At 44.6% G+C, this 20,374-nt stretch overlaps 1 protein-coding gene across 1 annotated transcript in view; it reads right to left on the reverse strand.

Moving 5' to 3' along the window:
• Nucleotides 1-16,037, reverse strand: part of GPD2 (glycerol-3-phosphate dehydrogenase 2) — a 300,869-nt gene extending 284,832 nt beyond the window's left edge. The window contains exon 1 of the mRNA XM_082261353.1: nt 15,889-16,037. The gene's annotated coding sequence lies outside the window, so the exon portion shown is untranslated. The remainder of the gene's footprint in view (nt 1-15,888) is intronic.
• Nucleotides 16,038-20,374: the final 4,337 nt, after the last annotated feature.

The raw sequence follows: 20,374 nt of genomic DNA on the forward strand, positions 1-20,374 counted from the left end.
AACAAAAATAAGAAAAAGAAAATGGCAATTTTCTCTTTATTCAAAAAGTTCAAGTAGCAAGTAAAGCACTAGGAGGTTATAGAGTCAGAGAGGAGCAGGAAGGAACAGGGGGGAGGCACAAGAAAATTAAATAGTGGGAGGGGAGGGAAAAAAAAAAGGGGGGGGGTAGAGATGACCAGCCACGGAACTAAGGTGAGTTTAGGTAACAAGATTTCTGTACTCCGCAGAGTACACTAATTCATGCCAATAAAACCACCGCTCAAGAGACTGGTCCCTCGTGCCTCGCTCCGTAGCGATGTGTCTTCCTTTTTACGTTGGGTCCAAAGGAGAGCAGAGCTTTCCATACTGCTTTTAGTTCCCTTACTTTGGAAGAGTAGGCGCACTCTGATTTCTCCCATTTTCCCTGTGTAGCTAGACATTCCATGTGGGCTCCTCAACCCCACGCACTCAGATCCGTTGTTATCCGGACTAGGTTTTCCTGTGTCCAAGATCTTCCCTTTGACAAGTTGTCTTCCTGCAGCCACCAATGCAAAGACTCTTTTACTTGATCCAGCAGGGTTACTCGATCGTTTAGGGTACTCTTGCCCATTCCACACTGACAGGGAGAAATTCTGCAGTATTCTCATGTGTGCTTAAGCCCAGGAGATTGCTGGGATAGATGCAGTCATCAGGCCCAACAGCCTCATCATTTCCCTGATGGATACTGCCTGTCTCAGGAGATTGGAGGTTTCCATCTTTAATAGATCTTCTCTTCTGGTAAATATATTTTTGCTTCCACTGAGTCTAGTATGTAACCTAGGAAGAAAACTTTTTATGATTGTTGCAAAATTGATTTTGCTGAGTTCACAAATCACCCCAGTGAATGCAGATGGTTTATTGTGTAGGTTAGGTTTTTCTCCAGCTCTGTGGATGACTCTGCAAAAACCAGCAGATCGCCCAGGTAGGGTATTATCTGAAAACCTGAGGTCCTCAACCCCTGTAAGGCTTCTGCCAGGACCTTCGTGAAGATCCTGGGAGCAGATGCCAATCCGAACCTGGGGGGGCGCTGAATTGAAAACAGTTTGTCAGGCCTGGTCTTTTCACCGCAAACCTGAGAAAGGATTTGGAGCAGCCTCTGATCGGAATATGCAGGTATGGATCCTTGAGCTCTCTTGTTGTGAAAATCATGTCCAACTTGAATTTTTTCTACACAACACTTTTGTTGACCTCCTTTAAATTCAGGATCAACCAGTATTTTCCCGATGGTTTCATTCTGATGAATACATGGAAAAGAATCCTCCGTACCTTTGCTCTTGAGGAATGCTGGAAATTACTCCCTGATCCAAAATTTCCTGGATAAGACTTGTCATGGCAGCTGCCATGTCTGAGTCCTTTGGCAGTGGAGTTACCAAAAAATGCCTTGGGGGTATATGATGGAATTATATCCTGTAACCATTGCGGATTAGATCCAGGATGAACTCGTTGGTTGTAACCCTTTGCCAAGAGGGTAGGAGGGCCCCTAGGCTCCCTCCAACCCTGCATCGGGAGTCATTGGCTTTTGTCTTTGGTTTGAGAGGGATTAAACAGAAATCCCCCTCTGCCTCTATTTGGTCCTTTTTGATTGTGTACTTCTGACTGATTTTCCTGAAAGAACGAAAAGGCTTTTTAGACTGTTGCCTTTTTGTATTTGGAAAGTCTTTTTAACAGCAGACCTCTCCAATACTGAATTCAGGTCTTCACCAAATATTAAGCTACCCTTAAATTGTAATGAGCATAACTTTGCTTTAGAAGCCAAATCTCCTGCCCAGGCTTTAAGTCAGATTGCCCGTCTGGCCCTGTTTATGAGCGCTTTACATCTAACTGAAAACCTGATGGCCTCTGCGGAGGCGTCTGCAATATAAGCCACGGCCCTGTTGAGGATGGGGAGTGAATTCAAAATTTCCTCTTTTGGGTTGTCTGTCTCTAGTAGGATCTTCAACTGCTTCAACAGCCGGTTAGCAGCACCGACATCCCATGCTTTCTTTAAATAACCTTCTGCTTTTCTATCCATGGCATCTTTAAGTGCACCTGCATCTTCAAAAGATAGGTCAGATTTTCTGGCTACTTTGGACAGTGATGCGTCGAGGTTTGGACATTCCTCCCACAACGCCAGATCTTCTTCTTTAAAATGAAATCTTCTTTTCAAATTTCTGGAGAGAAAGCCTTTCTTTTCCAGCTCCCTCCATTCCTGCAGTATGGTATCTTTCAATGCAGTGTGTAGGGGGAACGTTCTTGTCTGTTTTGATTGTAAACCTCCATAGAGTTTATCATGTACTGACAAACATTGACTCTCTTTTTCTTCTAACTTCAAAGTATTGTATATAATCTTCAGTAAATTGTCTGTCTCGTCAGAGGGGAACAGAAACTTTTGCATCCGACTTGCTTTTTCTTCCCTTACTTCCTCTTCTTCCACACCAGAATTCTCACTGAAGTTGTCCTCCAGCTGTTCCAACACCCCCTGTTCTTCTATAACCGGTGAGTATGCATGGGCCTGAGGTGCTGTGCTAGCATACGAAGTACTAGGCTGAGATGCATCTGAAGGACCCGACTCCTGCAGAGAAGATCTAAAGGACTTGAAATTTTAACCACTTCTGTGTTTATGTTGTTTAGCGATTTTTTTAAACATGGAGCTAGTTTCTTTTTTAGTTCGAGCGTCAATGCAGTCTTGGCAACTTTTGTTTGCACGAGGCACATTTCTTTTTGGGAACTTCCCCTGGGACCGCTCCATTTTTATCTTCGCCGCTCTTGCCCTGCAAGGCACAAGCGAACACCAAGCAGTAAAGAAATTGCCAGGTGCAAAAACCGAACAACACACAAGGGTGAGAGGAAGACTACCAGTGCCCCCACACCTTGCAAGCTAAAGCAGTGTAGCTCAACTACAGCTACCACTAGTACCCCCCACCAGTGTCAGGTAAAAGAGCTGATGACCCTCCATCACTCACTTTCCTTAGGGCCAGGATCCACATGCGTCCCTTGATCCACCACCTCTGCAGCAGCCACTTCCATTGATGTGCAGGGAGTCTGGGCTTCTAGCATCCTTTATGTGCCTAGACCAGTGATGGCGAACCTTGGCACCCCATATGTTTTGGAACTACATTTCCCATGATGCTCATGCACTCTGCAGTGTAGTTGAGCATCATGGGAAATGTAGTTCCAAAACATCTGGGGTGCCAAGGTTTGCCATCACTGGCCTAGACTGTTCACTGGCACTGTCTTTTTTCTGTCCGTTCTTGAAGGTTTGGGACTGGCCCTGTGGATTGCTGCAGCATCTGTCCCCACTTTTGTGGCCGGTTCCCCCCGGCCGCCAGGTTTCCCAAACACAGGTGGCCCAAAACCAACCAACCAACTTCTGCCGCCACTGCATCACTTCCACCCCACCCCTTGAGGCCGGGAATGACGTGGCCCCAGCGTTCCCGGCTCCCTCAAGAACCTCCACGCTGCCAGCACCCACGAACGTTGCCAGAGACAGACAGATAATACCACTGCACTGGAACTGCAACCCTAGAGGAACTGGGTAAGCATCCACTGTGGCTCCCCCTAAATTAAAGTCAAGAGGGAGAGGGGTCCCTCCATCCCTCCCCCCCACATACCAGAGGTACCAGGGGGCCCTGAATTCCCCAGCTACACTGCTGCAGTTTAGGAAAGGCCAGTGTCGGGAGGCTCCTGCCCCCTAGCACGAAGGCCTGACAGCATGAAGTTTTCTCTGGAAGTGATCCTGTCTGGCCGAGGAAACAAAATACTGAGGGTCTCTGTCTCTCACCTGTATTTAAACAAATGTGGATTGGGTTTCCTGTGCTAGGTGGGAGGAGCCTATTTCTCATTAAAGCTGTCCCGGAAGATGACTGGGGAAAAATAATTAATAAATTATAAGCATCTAGCTCTCAGCCTTCCTGAATCCTATTGGATCATATGCTTTTCAACTTTGGGTCGGAAGCAAAGTCTCCCCGCTTGCAAACTCAAGGTATCCTTATCTCATTGTTGAGGGTTAGTGGACTCTTCCCCACCAGATATCCACCTACTCCCAGGGGAATTAGACATACATACAGGAATATACACACACACACACACACACACACACACTCTTTATACTATATATACTTCTGTCAAGCTTCAAAAGGAGCTTGCCGCTGCTGAATGCAACTAATGCCGCTTTATGGGGCCATGCCTGAACTGCAACACAACTGCGTGCAATGCATGCAATTGCAACATAGTAGTTTGGCAATTATAGGGTTAAATCAGGCAGCGAGGTGGTGATTTTTTCGCCTCCTTACTGCCTGTTAAATACCTCTGAAAAGCGATCTGAGCATCACTCCCTGCTGACTGACACTTTCAAGTTTTTAGCAGATTTTCAACAAGCTTCAAGTAGTGTTGAAACTTACTGAAGCTAGCTAGTAGCTTGCTCACAGTGCCAATCAGCATTCCCATTAAGATTTGTATTTAACATTTCCAACCTGATACATCAGGTATTTCAACAAAGCTTGCCAAAAGCTTAAAGTTACTGTACACACTGCTCTTGTACAAGCTGAAGCCCATGGAAACAAGGCCTGAGAAGCAACGGTACCATCACACCAAGAGAGCGCATATCAGGAGTGAGAATGCTGCTTCTGCTTAGGAAGAGGCAACACAAGCATCATCATCAGAACATAGAAAGAGGTACTAGAGGTTGTAATTGGCGGGATCAACAACGGGTTGTAAATAAGAATTAACAGATTGAAAGGCTCCTGCGTGCGGGGGGTACTCTTCCAGAACTGGGTACATCCCCCTTGTAGCCAGACAAATAGGAGGGGTTTGTAAGCAAGGTGGCGAGACTAACCCTTTAAACCAGCTAGTCTTAACATTATAAGATGTAGAGCCACCCAGTGAGTTTATTCATAAAACTCTGGAAATGAATGACACAGCCATGTTAGCGGAGCCCCGCACAGCCGCGCTGTTTTTAAATGGTGACAGCAGGTGCGGGAAGAAGATCCCTGGCCAGCTGTCACAGGGGAACAGAGATCAGGGGAGAGCTGCAGGAGCATGGTACTTGTTCCACCCTAAAAAATGGGTGGAAAATGTAACATGTTCCCGAAGGTAAACTTATCCTTTAACCGCTTGCCGACCGCCGCATGACTATTTACTGCGGCGGTTAGCCCCTCACAGGCAGAATGACGTAGCCTGTGAGGGTCTAGGGAGCGAGCGCGCGCCCCGGAGGCGCGCTACTGGACCCCCCGCGCGTGTGCCCGGCGGACTTGATGTCCGCTGGTCACTCGGCGATCGTCGGTGCAGAGGGAGAAAGGCAGGCGGCTGATGTAAACAAGCCGCCTGTCATTCTCCCCTGTGTATGAATGGTGATCATACGGTTCTACTATGTAGGAACGTTGATCACTGTTCATACACCTCAAGCCACAGCCAATCACAGTTAGAATCACGCCCCTAGGGACACACATAACCCCTCCCTCTCAAAAAAAGTTAACCCCTTCACTGCTAGTGTAATTTTACAGTAACAGTGCATATGTATAGCACTGATTACTGTAGAAATGTCACTGGTAACCCCAAAAGTGTCAAAAATGTCAGTCAAGGGTCCGATCTGTCCGCCGCAATGTCGCAGTACCGCGAAAAAAATCGCAGATCGCCGCCATTACGCGTTAAAAAAAAACGAATACGCTTTTTGCCATTTTTTTTTACCAAACATATGTAGCATAAAACAAATTGGCCGAAAATGTTAAAAAATTTTGATTTTTACATTTTTTTGGGGGGAATTTCAAATAAAAAAATTTGAAAAATATTGTTATTTTCTAAAATTTACGCTCTTTTTTTGTTTATAGCACATGATCAAAAAAAAAAAAAAAAAAAATCGCACAGGTGATCAAATACCACCAAAAGAAAGCTCTGTTTATGGGAAAAAAAGGACGTCAAATTCGTTTAGGTACAGCGTCGCACAACTGCGCAATTGTCCGTTAAAGTCACGCAGTGCCGAAACGCAAAATAGGCCCTGGTCAGGAAGGGGGTAAAATCTTCCGGGGCTTAAGTAGTTAAAGTATTTCTAACTTTTAGTTTTTGATAGAGCATGAGATGGAATAAAAACCTTGTAAATTTTTTTAAATTGTCTGTCATATTACGGAAAATTAGTTTACTTCTTTTAGTCTGGGTTCACACTGCCGCACAGAGCGGCTCACTGCAGGGGTCCGGTGCGTCCCTGTTCACCGTTTCAGGTCCGATTTCAGTCTGAATTTTGGGCTGAATTCAGACCTGAAACAGACCAGACGATGCACAGGACTCCTGTGCAATTCGCATCGGAGCTGCTCCAGAGATATGTGAACCGGATCCATAGCAAGCCGGTAACAATTTCCTGACATGCGAATTGGATGCGGTGAAAGCCACATCCAATTCGCAATAGTGTGAACCCAACCTCACTGATAATGACATTTGGGGGGTCACAAAATAGACAAAGTCTTAACCCTTCATATTATACGGTAAATCTACTGAATTCAGCTGATATTAGACTGAATCCACAACTCAGCATGCCTACACTAGAAAGAAATTTACTGTTGTCACCACACATCGTAGACAACATGCTACAAGCTCTCAATTCATAACACAGGGAGAGTATGGCAACACAAAGCTCAATATTTAGAGCTCCCAACTAACAGAACTGGTTTTATTTCTAAAGGCACCTTCAAGCCATGAAGAGTGCAAGTTTGACCGGAACTTGGCAGCACCGATTGTTCACGTTGTTGCATTGAAGTGCACTAAAAAACAAGTGCATTGTGCTGCCATGTTAGCTGCGATGGGATGGAATTCAAAATAATTGGAGCTGCAATGTACCACACCTAGTTTTATGTGTCGCTGCAACACAGAGATCTAAAGAGATCCTAAACTTATTTTTAAATCTAACAAGTGTATTTACCTGAATTTCTACTGATGTCAGCCTCCTCTGATCCCCTATATAGCATCATTTAATCATTGAGAGGCAGAGGATGACTTAACAGCCAATCATGCTCAGCTGCATTCACATACACTATATTACCAAAAGTATTGGGACATCTGCCTTTACACGCACATGAACTTTAATGGCATCCCAGTCTTAGCCCGTAGGGTTCAATATGGAATTGGCCCACCCTTTGCAGCTATAACAGCTTCAACTCTTCTGGGTAGGTTGTCCACAAGATATAGGAATGTGTCTATGGGAATGTTTGACTATTCTTCCAGAAGAGCATTTATGAGGTCAGGCGCTGATGTGGATAAGAAGGCCTGGCTTGCAGTCTACTCTCCAATTCATCCCAGTGGTATTCTATCGGGTTGAAGTCAGGACTCTGTGCAGACCAATCAAGTTCCTCCACCACAAACTCGCTCATCCATGTCTTTATGGACCTTGCTTTGTGCACTGGTCCAAATCATTTGGTGGAGTGGAGATTATGGTGTGGGGTTATTTTTCAGGGGTTGGGCTTGGCCCCTTAGTTCCAGTGAAGGGAACTCTTAAGGCCTCAGCATACCAAGATTTGGACAATTTCATGCTCCCAACTTTGTGGGAAGAGTTTGGGGATGGCCTCTTCCTGTTCCAACATGACCAGTGCACAAACAGGGTCCATAAAGACATGGATGAGCAAGTTTGGGGTGGAGGAACTAGACTGGCCTGCACAGAGTCCTAACCTCAACCCGATGTGTGTGTGTAAAGACAGGTGTCCCAATACTTTTGGTAATATAGTGTATGTTGAAAAGGAATATGCAGACAAGCGGAGACAGCAAAAGTGCACAGAGACAAATCTCTCCTGCCCGCTACTGTATTCTATCAGCCAGCACCTGTGGCTGTCAGAATACCCAAACAGTGGCTGCATCTGATTGGATGCAATCACTGCTGGCTGACAATTTTCCACCTGCTCCTTTGACAAAAGGTGATTTCCAAACAGGTGGAGCCAATAGGGCGACCCGCAGCTTACATTTTGGCCTATTTAGCAAGAGTCAGCTGAAATTTGAGACATTAAAATCGAAAAACAAACACAAGGGCGCACCGGCCTAGTGCATTATCCTCCACAAAGGCTATATTTGATAAAAGGTATAAAAATAAATACTTCCAAACAAGTTATTGGTACAAGCATATCAAATAGATGTATTGCCATCAGCATCGGAACCAAAGGGTGTATCGTCCTCTGGAGCTTGAAGGCTTATGCGTTTCGAGGCTTAGCCTCTTCCTCAGAGCCATGTATGGCTGCCTTTAGCCATGTAATGCAGTTCTTCCAAAATGTGCTGCTAAACAGTTCCTGTATACACTGTATTTGGCTGTGCCCTTATGCCCCATACACACGCGCAGATTATCTGAAGACTTTTGTCTTCAGATTTACCTTTTCTATGTAGTGCAAGGGCCTGCCGGATTGCATACAAATTGAAAGTGTTTAGGTTTGACCTCATATTATCTGGTTTTGGTAAGTCTGCAGACAAAAGTCTTCAGATAATCTGCACGTGTGTACGGGGCATTACATTATACTGTACTTAGAGAGGAAGTGTATGACCCAGATCAGAATGTGGACAGAGGTGCAGAAACATTGTCTCCCCCCCCCCCCCCCCATATCTAGGAACATTGTTAAAAATGTCACCTGTCTGTATTGGTCCCTAGTTGTATAACAGCATCCCGTATTTAACTAGAAATACATCCTTTAATCAACCCAACCATTCTTTAGCCATTTTTGCACGTTAATACAACTATATATAATCAGTACATCTTCAGATCTGCTTGTCATGGGCCAAGGGCTGTGAGCTCCCTAGGAATTTCTTCGGCTGACATTTGAAAAACACTCATCCAGGCCCTAGGACCCCACTTATAATTTTAGACTACAGCTGCCATAGTTTATCTCTAGTACACAAGGATGACCTTTCACAACCTGAAATAGCCTGCTATCTTGTCAATGACAGTTAGGTAGTTTGCCAGTCTTGAAAGGATAGTAGTAGAGAGACTGTCAACATGTTTCCTCCTAGTAAGGGGAAGAAAGACCAACAGTACAATAAACCACTCTTTTGGTCACCTCCAGCTGATAAAACAAAGGATTCCTTTCCTAAAACAACGCAATAAGAGCACCTGTCATGCACACAGAGCCAGAACTGTCTTAGAAGCAACCGACTAAAGGGATCAACATTGTGGTCTCCAAAGGATTTAGACAGAAATGCCATTTAATGGGTTTACATCAACCAATAAGATTCTGCCTTTAGGAATATGTTTGCATTTATGAAAACTAAAGTATGTACACGGGGCAAACTCATATTTTCCCAACATGTTTGACATTTAGCAAACCAATGATTCCTGAATCCAACACTACAGTGGATAGAAGAAGTGCTCTGATTGGCTGCTTGAAATTCAGCAAACCAATGATTCCTGAATCCAACACTACAGTGGATAGAAGAAGTGCTCTGATTGGCTGCCACATGGGCTGTTTGACATTCAGCGAACCAATGATTCTTGAATCCCACACTACAGTGGATAGAAGAAGTGCTCTGTTCCTGATACGGTTCGCACCTCATGATGACTCATACTTGGGTTATTTACTCCACTTATGATGAATATGCTGCTGTTACGATTCTTGCATTGCCCTTTCTTTATTATGGTTCTTGTTTATGCACTTTATTCTGATGTATCTTGTGCTATGTTCTGGATCTGTGTTTTTTACTTACTTTGTATGCTATTTTATATTCAACAAAGAAATTTGAAAAAAAAGAAGATCTCTGATTGGCTGCCAGATGGGCTGTTTGACATTCAGCGAACCAATGATTCCTGAATCCCACACTACAGTGGATAGAAGAAGTGCTCTGATTGGCTGCCAGATGGGCAGGATTTTTGTAGGGAACAGATGGTTGGGGGGATGAGTGTTATAGTTACTGGGGATATTTAAAGGGACAATGAGGAAGAAACTTGTGATACTAATTGTCTGCATACAGAGAAATGAGAATCACCATACACAGGGCGATAGGTAAAAGTGGTGAATCAACGTGGGCTTTGCTTGAAAACATCTGGCAGTGTAGGGGAATAATCTTTCTTGATGACCCAGATGAAATTTTCTTAGTAGGTGGCTCTGTTTACCACCTCCACCCAACATCCCTCAATTGAAAAAAAATAATAAAAAAATGAAGGAACTAGGCACTGTTGGCCGAACAATGGCTGGCTGTATCCAATCAGATGCTGCTGCTGTTTGGGTATTTTGACAGCTAGTAGGACTGGCTGTCAAAGTACAATAGTTGAAGTCTGAACATAAAAACTATAGATCAGGGATCCTCAAACTACGGCCCTCCAGCTTTTGCGGAACTACATATCCCATGAGGCATTGTAAAACTCTGACATTCACATACATGACTAGGCATGATGGGAATTGTAGTTCCTGAACAACTGGAGGGCCATAGTTTGAAGACCCCTGTCCTAGATGAATATAGCCAGGTTTTTTTAACATTTACGTTTTTTTCTTTTTTATCTTAGACTAGGGTGCCTGAGATTTTGCACACTTTTAAGTGCCGGTTCACACTAGTGCGGCTGCGGCGAACGCATGTAATGTCGGAGCGCACTGCTCCTTCATTACATGCGATCGGCTATGGGGTGCGAGTTTAGCCATACACTTTGTATGGCTAAATTCGCACCGCACCCGCAGCAAAGACGCACATGACCCTTTTTTGCAGCCGCATCAGGATCGGATCGCACAGTGGTTCACACTTGTGCGATCCGATCCTGTACGAACTGTAAGATCGCACTGCGATATGCGATCAAACTGGGGGTGTCGTTAAGATTATATTGACACCCCCAGCGTATCGCATATGGCAGTGTGAACTGCCAGGGGTGCGTTTGCGATGCGGGAACAGGCTGCGAATTTGCAGCCTTCCCGCATCGCATAAGTGTGAACCGGGGCTAAAGGGTGTCATGTCTGAGAAAAGGTTGAGAGACACTTTTCTAAAATATTGATATATGAAAGTAATGTTTCTGCTTTCCTCAAACCAGCGTCTGTTCTTCACAAATGAGAAAATGGGGGAAATACAATTTAAAGTTCTACAGCCAAACCTTTTATCTGTCCTGGTAACCAGTGTCACAAAGACAGCTAGTTATGGGAAAAAAAATGAATTGTATGCGGGAATGGCGGAATCTATCAATGGTGACAACTTTCCAAGAGGGTGCCACTAACTTCCCGTTGGGTTTTACAGGCAGCAAAAAAAAAAAAAAAGAGAGGTTTTAAGCATTCCCTATTTCAAAATAAAAAAAGTTTTGGTTCATTTCAAAAGTAAAAAAATGTACCTTCCTATTTTGTCAGCCAAGCGCCAGGGCAACACATCTGTTATTTATGGCGTGTGTTCAGTGCGCTGAAGAGGTAGGTGTGTTTGTTTTGCATGTGAATCCGATTTGGGGTGCCAATGAAAATCAAAGGCAACGCACATACCTGGCACAATATTCTACATCACTGCAGTGCACATGATAACCCACATGCAAAAATGTGACATACACTATATTACCAAAAGTATTGGGACGCCTGCCTTTACACGCACATGAACTTTAATGGCATCCCAGTCTTAGTATGTAGGGCTCAATATTGAGTTGGCCCACCCTATGCAGCTATAACAGCTTCAACTCTTCTGGGAAGACTGTCCACAAGGTTTAGGAGTGTGTCTATGGGAATGTTTGACCATTCTTCCAGAAGTGCATTTGTGAGGTCAGGCACTGATGTTGGACGAAAAGGCCTGGCTTGCAGTCTCCACTCTAATTAATCCCAAAGGCGTTCTTTCGGGTTGAGGTCAGTCAAGTTCCTCCACCCCAAACTCGTTCATCAATGTCTTTATGGACCTTGCTTTGTGCAATGATCCAAATCATTTGGTGGAGGGGGATTATTGTGTGGGGTTGTTTTTCAAGGCTTGGCCCCTTAGTGAAGGGAACTTTTAAAGCGTCAGCATACCAAGACATTTTGGACAATTTAATGCTCCCAATTTTGTGGGAACAGTTTGGGGATGGTCCCTTCCTGGTCCAACATGACTGCACACCACTGCACAAAGCAAGGTCCATAAAGACATGGATGAGCGAGTCCTGACCTCAACCCCATAGAACATCTTTAGGATGAATTAGAGAGGAGACTGCGAGCCAGGCCTTCCCTCCAATATCGGTGCCTAACCTCACAAATGCACTTCTGGAAGAATACTCAAACATTCCCATAGACACACTCCTAAACCTTGTGGACAACCTTCCCAGAAGAGTTGAAGCTGTTATAACTGCAAAGGGTGGGCCAACTCAATATTGAACCCTATGGACTAAAGCCTAGTACACACGCAACGATTATTGGCCGACCGATCGTCCGTCTTTTGTCCAGAGTGTTGTTGTGTTGGTTGAAATGTGCCTAGACTGCACACGAATTTTCTTACCCGGCAAAATTCTACTTCAGAAGTGATGTCATGTGTTGGTTTGCTTTCTTTGTGTTCTTTCTTCTCTGAGCATGCCCAGACCTGCTCATCAGATTTTCCCTGTCGAAATCTGTACTGACTGCACGAAAATCGGCCGTGTTTTGACGGGGGACAAAAATTTTATAGCCTGCACACCAGATTTTTGTCGGCCGAAAAGTCGGAGTCGGTTGTCGGAAGCACCATACTAACAAGCCGAAAATCGGCAGATCGCTCGTCGGATGAAAATTCCCTGCCGATTTTCGACGCGTGTGTACGGGGCTTAAGACTGGGATGCCATTAAAGTTCATGTGCGTGTAAAGGCACTTTTGGTAATATAGTGTAGCCTCAATCATACACATCACAGATTCTACATCACATTTCATTTTTACCTTTTAAATGGCACGGGCGCCATCACTTCAAAGCCCCACTTAAAGAAATAGAAAAAATATTATTCTATATATATTATTATTAATATATTTGCAGTGGGCCCCTCCTCCTACACTAAAAGAGTTAAATGCTAGTTAAGTAAATGGGTGGAGAAATGAGGCGTAAAGGTACATGCACATCGACCAGTTGTGGCTCCCAGGGCACAGGAAACGGCTGGGAGTTTTACACTGTAGCTCCTTTATGCCTGAAAACTTCCATGTCTATGTACCCCAATACTCACTCTATTCCTCACTTCAGCAAGCTTCCTTGATCCTTGTAAGCCTCTTCTCTTCAGAGCTCTGTCACACACTGATGTCATCAAGTACAATGCAGGACTAAATGCAGCAAGGCTCCACCCACAACCCTGAGTATTAGAGTTGTGGTACCTGCTGGAGCAAGGGAGAGGGTAAGTACTACACCTTATTCCTCAACCCCTAGACTTCAAGTGTCACTAAACCCACATAATACAAACTATCAATTAATGGTGTATTACATGCTGTTCATACATTTATTTTGGATGGGGGAATCCTCCCAGCTGTCTTACTGACAGTAGGGACTCCCCCCCCCCCCCCACCTCCCTGCCATCAGAATACACAGATCAGTACTACAGCCTATTGGCTGGAGCGCTGATTGAACTGAAATTTTCCAGCAGTCGTGTTCATGTGAAGTCGATCGATAGATTGACTTCTTATGAGCAGGAACAACCATACATGGCTTGATATTTGGCAGGTTGCTGCTAAACTTCAATCCATGTATGGCTGGCTTATATATAGATTTGTGTTCATACAAGGACACTGATGTCATCAGCTTCACACCCCTTTGTTTACATGTTCCAGCGGGACAAGGACTGCATGGCTGAATGGACTAGAATATAGAATGAAGTGGAAGTTTGGATAGAGGGGAATTTGGAGGACACCGTCCTCATCCATGACATCCACATCTCGCAGTGCTCTGTGACAAGCCCAGTGAGGGGTTATCTTGTGGCATTTCCATAAAGAAAAAAAAAAAAAGAAGATGTAAACAGTTCAATGCATCCCAATGATGTATCGCACCGCCCAGCAGGTGCTGGTTATATGGAACTGGTGTGAGCGGGTCCCAATATACAGAAAATAACGCATGCCGGCTGGTGTGAGGAGACCCCAATATACAGAATGTAACGGATGCCGGCTGGTGTGAAGGGGCCCCAATATACAGAAAATAATGGATGCCGGCTGGTGTGAGGGAGCCTCAATATACAGAACGTAACGCAAGCCGGCTGGTGTGAAGGGACCCCAAAATACAGAATGTAACGCATGCCCGATGGTGTGAGGGGGCCCCAATATACAGAATGTAACGCACGCCTGCTGTTGTGAGGGGGCCCCAATATACAGAATGTAACGCACGCCCGCTGGTGTGAGGGGGCCCCAATATACAGAATGTAACGCTCACCCGCTGGTGTGAGGGGGCCCCAATATACAGAATGTAACGCATGCCTGCTGGTGTGAGGGGGCCCCAATATACAGAATGTAACGCATGCCTGCTGGTGTGAGGGGGCCCCAATATACAGAATGTAACGCACGCCCGATGGTGTGAGGGGGCCCCAATATACAGAATGTAACGCTCACCCGCTGGTGTGAGGGGGCCCCAATATACAGAATGTAACGCTCACCCGCTGGTGTGAGGGGGCCCCAATATACAGAATGTAACGCATGCCTGCTGGTGTGAGGGGGCCCCAATATACAGAATGTAACGCACGCCCGATGGTGTGAGGGGGCCCCAATATACAGAATGTAACGCTCACCCGCTGGTGTGAGGGGGCCCCAATATACAGAATGTAACGCTCACCCGCTGGTGTGAGGGGGCCCCAATATACAGAATGTAACGCACGCCTGCTGGTGTGAGGGGGCCCCAATATACAGAATGTAACGCAAGCCTGCTGGTGTGAAGGGACCCCAAAATACAGAATGTAATGCACGCCCGATGGTGTGAGGGGGCCCCAAAATACAGAATGTAACGCTCACCCGCTGGTGTGAAGGGGCCCCAATATACAGAATGTAACGCATGCTGTCTGGTGTGAAGGGGCCCCAATATACAGAATGTAACGCTCACCCGCTGGTGTGAGAGGGCCACCAATATACAGAATGTAACGGATGCTGGCTAGTGTGAAGGGGCCCCAATATACAGAATGTAATGCATGCCCGCTGGTGTGAAGGGGCCCCAATATACAGAATGTAATGCATGCCCGCTGGTGTGAGAGGGCCACCAATATACAGAATGTAATGCATGCCGGCTGGTGTGAGGGGGCCCTAATATACAGAATGTAATGCACGCCCGATGGTGTGAAGGGGCCCCAATATCATTATGCAGAATTTAACACATGCCGGCTGGTGTGAAGGGACCCCAATATACAGAATGTAACGCATGCCGGTTGCTGTGAAGGGGCCCCAATATACAGAACATAGCGCACACCGTTACTGTGTAGGGGCCCCAATCGAAGTTCCCCATGGTGTATCCCCTGATGACGAACAGTCTGTGGCCCCTCTCTGTCCCCCTCCCCCTTCCATTGTAGCCATAATTCAGGAATTCCCATCACTTACACAATCCTCCATGAATCAGCACTGAGTCACACTTCCTCCACACCGGGGCACATGTGGAACGCGTGTTCTTCTCATGCTCAGCCACACACATGGACACGCCGCCATTTAACCCTCACCACACCACAAATCCACTACTAATCTATAGAAAATAATAAGAACATGACTTTATATCCAATATCACACCTATGTGATCATTATCCTTCCAATGTCATCTGGGCTGTCAGATAAAGCAGTCTGCTTCTTGATGGGATCTGTCATCCTGACAGACAGACAGCTCAGCCTGCAAAGAGGTTCTGCAGCAGCAGTGTAGCCCCAGGACCTGGCTGTGTGTGAAGGATGGAGGGGACACACAGGTACACAGATACACAGGTACACAGATACTCACAGATACACAGGTACACAGGTACTCACAGATACACAGGTACACAGATACTCACAGATACACAGATACACAGGTACTCACAGATACACAGGTACTCACAGATACACAGGTACTCACAGAACGTTAGATCTTGGCTCCTCCTCTGCAGTCCCGGCCAGGCTCAGCACCGGCTCCTATCCTCGGACCCCGGTCTCTATGGACACACACACATCACACTGATCAGGAGGGCCCAGCATCCAAACACGGAAGTAACCCAGCACACAGAGCCTGCCTGACACCCCTGCCAGCCAATCCGCGGCTAGAGCACCAATGCCGACAGCCAATCACGAGCAGCAGCGATGGCCCGCCTCCCTGTATATTTACAATGTTGCACAGTGCGAGGAAACGCTGTTCCCGGTGTGAAAGGCGGCTATTGCTGGAACAGGCGAGTCTGAACTCTGCCGGGATTTCCTCATACAGTGCCTGCAGGAAGAATTCTCATTGTATAGAAAAGAAATGAGTTCAGAGGAAGCAATGAGCAGCCCATAGAAACCAATGGCCTGACTATGCTGACAGTCAGCAGCTCTGTGCTCAGGGAATACTGAGAACCGAGCGATTGGCGGTGTGTGATCGCTCAGTTCTTGGTGTTAGAGGCCTTGGGGGGCCATATAGGTAAGTATGATTCTTATAAAAAAAAAAAACCCCATACATCTCTTTAAACTGACAATTGAGTGGTCATGCAACACTATACCCAAATAAAATATATGTCATTTATTCCCCACAAATAGAACTTTCTTTTGGCGCTATTCGATCACCACTGCGTTTTTTTTTGGACTATAAACAAAAAATGACCGCCAATTTTTTACTTTCTGCTAAAAATATCCAAAAAAAAAAAAAACAAATTTTTTTTTAGCCAATATGTATTCTGCTACAAATTTTTGGTAAATAAAATCAAATAAGCGTATATTGATTGGTTTGTGCAAACGTTATAGCGTCTACAAACTATGGTAAGAGCCCATTCACACTAGCGCGACCTCTAAGGCCCCTTTCACACTTATGCGACACGATTTTACCGCGATTTTGATGCGATTTTGAGCAATGGCTCAGGGCTATATACCTCAAAACGCATTAAAATCATGCCAAAGTAGTGCAGGAACTACTTTGAAGTTGGTGCGACTTCAAAATGCACTGATATGAATGCGGCTCATTGAAAATAATGGAAAACGACTTGTCATGCTATTTTGCGGTCCAAAATCGCGGGACAAGTCGCACCAGTGTGAAAGGGGCCTAAGTCGCCTCATAAAGGGGCGACTTTTAGCGTGACTTCGGCGCGACTTGTGAATTTTTTTACGCGACTTGTATGATAGACGACTTTGAATGACTTTGTATTTGGCCAATCAGAATATGAAAAAAGTGTCCCTGTGAAGTTTCATCTCTGTAGCATGTCCAGAACCAGAAAAAAAAAACATTTTTCTTATAATTTTTATAAGAACATGAATATGGCTCCTCTCCACCTGGCATTTTTTCTTGCAGGCATTTATCGGGCATTTTTGGAGGCAGGCATGACTTTTTTTGGATTTAGTGTCTGGGGGGTCTAAAAAGTGTCCCTGTGAAGTTTCATCTCTGTAGCATGTCCAGAACCAGAAAAAAAAGCATTTTTCTTATAATTTTTATTAGAACAGGAATACGGCTCCTCTCCACCTGGCATTTTTTCTTGCAGGCATTTATCGGACATTTTTTTGGCGTCTCTGGAGGCAGGCATGACTTTTTTGGATTTAGTGTCTGGGGTGTCAAAAAAGTGTCCCTGTGAAGTTTCAGTTCTGTAGCATGTCCAGAACCCACACTGAACCCACACTGCTGTATTAATAATTATAAGAAATATGCTCTTTTTTTTCTCGTTCTAGACATGCTACAGTGATGAAACTTCACAGGAACACTTTTTAGAACCCCCCAGACACTAATTCCAAAAAAAGTCATGCCTGCCTCCAAAAATGCCCGATAAATGCCTGCAAAAAAAAATGCCAGGTGGAGAGGAGCCGTATTCCTGTTCTAATACAAAATTATAAGAAAAATGTTTTTTTTTTTTTCTGGTGCATGCTACAGTGATGAAACTTCACAGGGACACTTTTTAGACCCCCCCCCCCCCCGACACTGAATCCAAAAAAAGTCATGCCTGCCTCCAAAAATGCCCGATAAATGCCTGCAAGAAAAACCGCCGTGTGCAGAGAAGCCGTATTCATGTTCTAATAAAAATTATAAGAAAAATGCTATTTTTTGGGGGGTTCTGGACATGCTACAGAGCTGAAACTTCACAGGTACACTTTTTAGACCCCCCAGACACTAAATCCAAAAAAAGTCATGCCTGCCTCCAAAAATGCATGATAAATGCCTGCAAGAAAAACGGCAAGGTGGAGAGAAGACATATTCATGTTTTAATAAAAATTATAAGAAAAATGCTCTTTTTTTCTTGTTCAATACCATTTTTATGGAAAGTCAGATCACAAGTCGCTTCAATTAAGATAAGGAGGCGACTCCCATTGAAGTATATGGGACTAGTCGGTTTACAGGTCGCCTCAAAGTAGTACAGGACCCTTTTCTGAAGTCGGAGCGACTTCAGTAGTGCCAATTAAGACGGCACTGATTGATTAACATTGCTTTTGTTATGTCAAGCGACCTGGGGCAACACAAGTCGCCTCATAAGTCGCCCTAGTGTGAATGGGCTCTAAATGTACTGGAATTTTTATTTATTTGTTTTTATACTAGTAATGGCAGCGACGTATAGCCGGATTGCGATATTGCGGCGGACCTTCGGACACTAATCAACACTTTTGACACTTTGCAGGAACTATTGACACTAATACAGTGATCAGTGCAAAAAAATTTACACTGTCACTGTACTAACGACACTTTGCGGAAACCAGTGACACTAATACAGTGATCAGTGCTAAAAATATACACTGTCACTGTACTAATGACACTGGCTGGGAAGGGGTTAGACATCTAGGGCGATCGAAGGGTTAAATGTTTTCCTAACCAGTGTTTTTGTGTGCATGGTGTGCTGTTTTTACTAAGCGATGTGATGGAATTGGGACACAAAATCCATCACTTTCCCCCTGTCAGAACAGAGCCCTGCCTTGTTTACATATGCAGAGCTCGGTTTTGTGTCTCCGCCTGACGATCAGCGGGTGTCGGTGGACATTCATTGGCCGGCACCCGCAGATCAGCTCCTGCTGTTAGTAATCACAGCAGAAGCGGCCCACTGATGGCTCGCGCCTCTAGGCAGAAGTGCAGAATTACATAATTATATAAAAGGTTTAATCCCAAAGGAATTTGGCAAGCGGGGAGAGGGACGTTGCGATACCAAGGGGATATAATGAAAGGTATGGATGCAAAGAGTATATAAAAAAAAAAGTTAATCTTTATTATTCAACACACAAAATGATATATTATCCAAGGGAAATAGATAGGTGTGTACAGCTAATGGCGGCATAGAGTCACCTCCCCAGATACTGTATTTTCTGGCGTATAAGACTACTTTTGAACCTCAAAAAAATCCCCTAAAAATGGGGGGTCGTCTTATACGCCGAGTATAATATCTCCAAGGTAACCTAAGTATAAGTATTACCGGTAGATCATGTAATAGGGGGGTCGTCTTATACGCCCAGTCGTCTTATACGCCAGAAAATACGGTAATTGGCATAGAAAACACAGAAAAAGAGTTCCACTGGGATTTTGGAGGATTTAGCCAGCCACTGAGTGAAAAAATATTGAAGAGACTATAATAGAATAAAAAACAATCATTTTTTAACAAATACAGACACAGATAAAAATCAATACATGTGTTATCCAGATAATACATGTATTGATTTTTATCTGCGTCTATATTTGTTAATAAATTATTGGTTTTTATTCTATTATACTCTATTCAATACGTTTTCACTCATTGGCTGGCTAAGTCCTCCATAATCCCCGTGTGACTCGTTTTCTCCGTTTTCTATGCTAATTATATGTTATCCTGCACAGAACGGCCGCCCTGATGCAGTATATCTGCTATGGGGCAGTCTGGAAGTGGTTATGAATGACAAGAATATAAACAAAAATGATGTTTCATGCCTAATAATTAACATAAAGAGAACGTGAGTAAGTGGGTGACAAACGTTTATATCTGATTACATCCTTTTATGTCCATAAAAAAAAAAACTTTTTTTACTGCAGACATAAACTGACTACGCACATACGTCCGTTTACATCCTTAAGGCCCGTACACACGAGTCGAAATTCGGCCTGAATTTTCGTCCGACGACCGATCTGCCGATTGTCGGCTTGTTAGTATGGTGCTCTCGACAACCGACTCCGACTTTTCGGCCGACAAAATTCTTGTGTGCAGGCTATAAAACTTTTGTCCACCATCAAAACACGTCCGATTTTTGTGCAGTCAGTACAGATTTCGACAGAAAAATCTTATGAGCAAGACTGGGCATGCTCAGAGATGAAAGAACACAAAGAAAGCAATCCAACACATGACATCACTTCTGAAGTAGAATTCTGTCGGACGACAAAATTCGTGTGCAGTCTAGAGCACATTCCAACCAACAAAACACCACTCTGGACAAAAGACGGACGA

Source organism: Pelophylax lessonae (genome assembly GCF_965119305.1).
Source record: "Pelophylax lessonae genome assembly, chromosome: 6".
Classification (NCBI taxonomy): domain Eukaryota; kingdom Metazoa; phylum Chordata; class Amphibia; order Anura; family Ranidae; genus Pelophylax; species Pelophylax lessonae.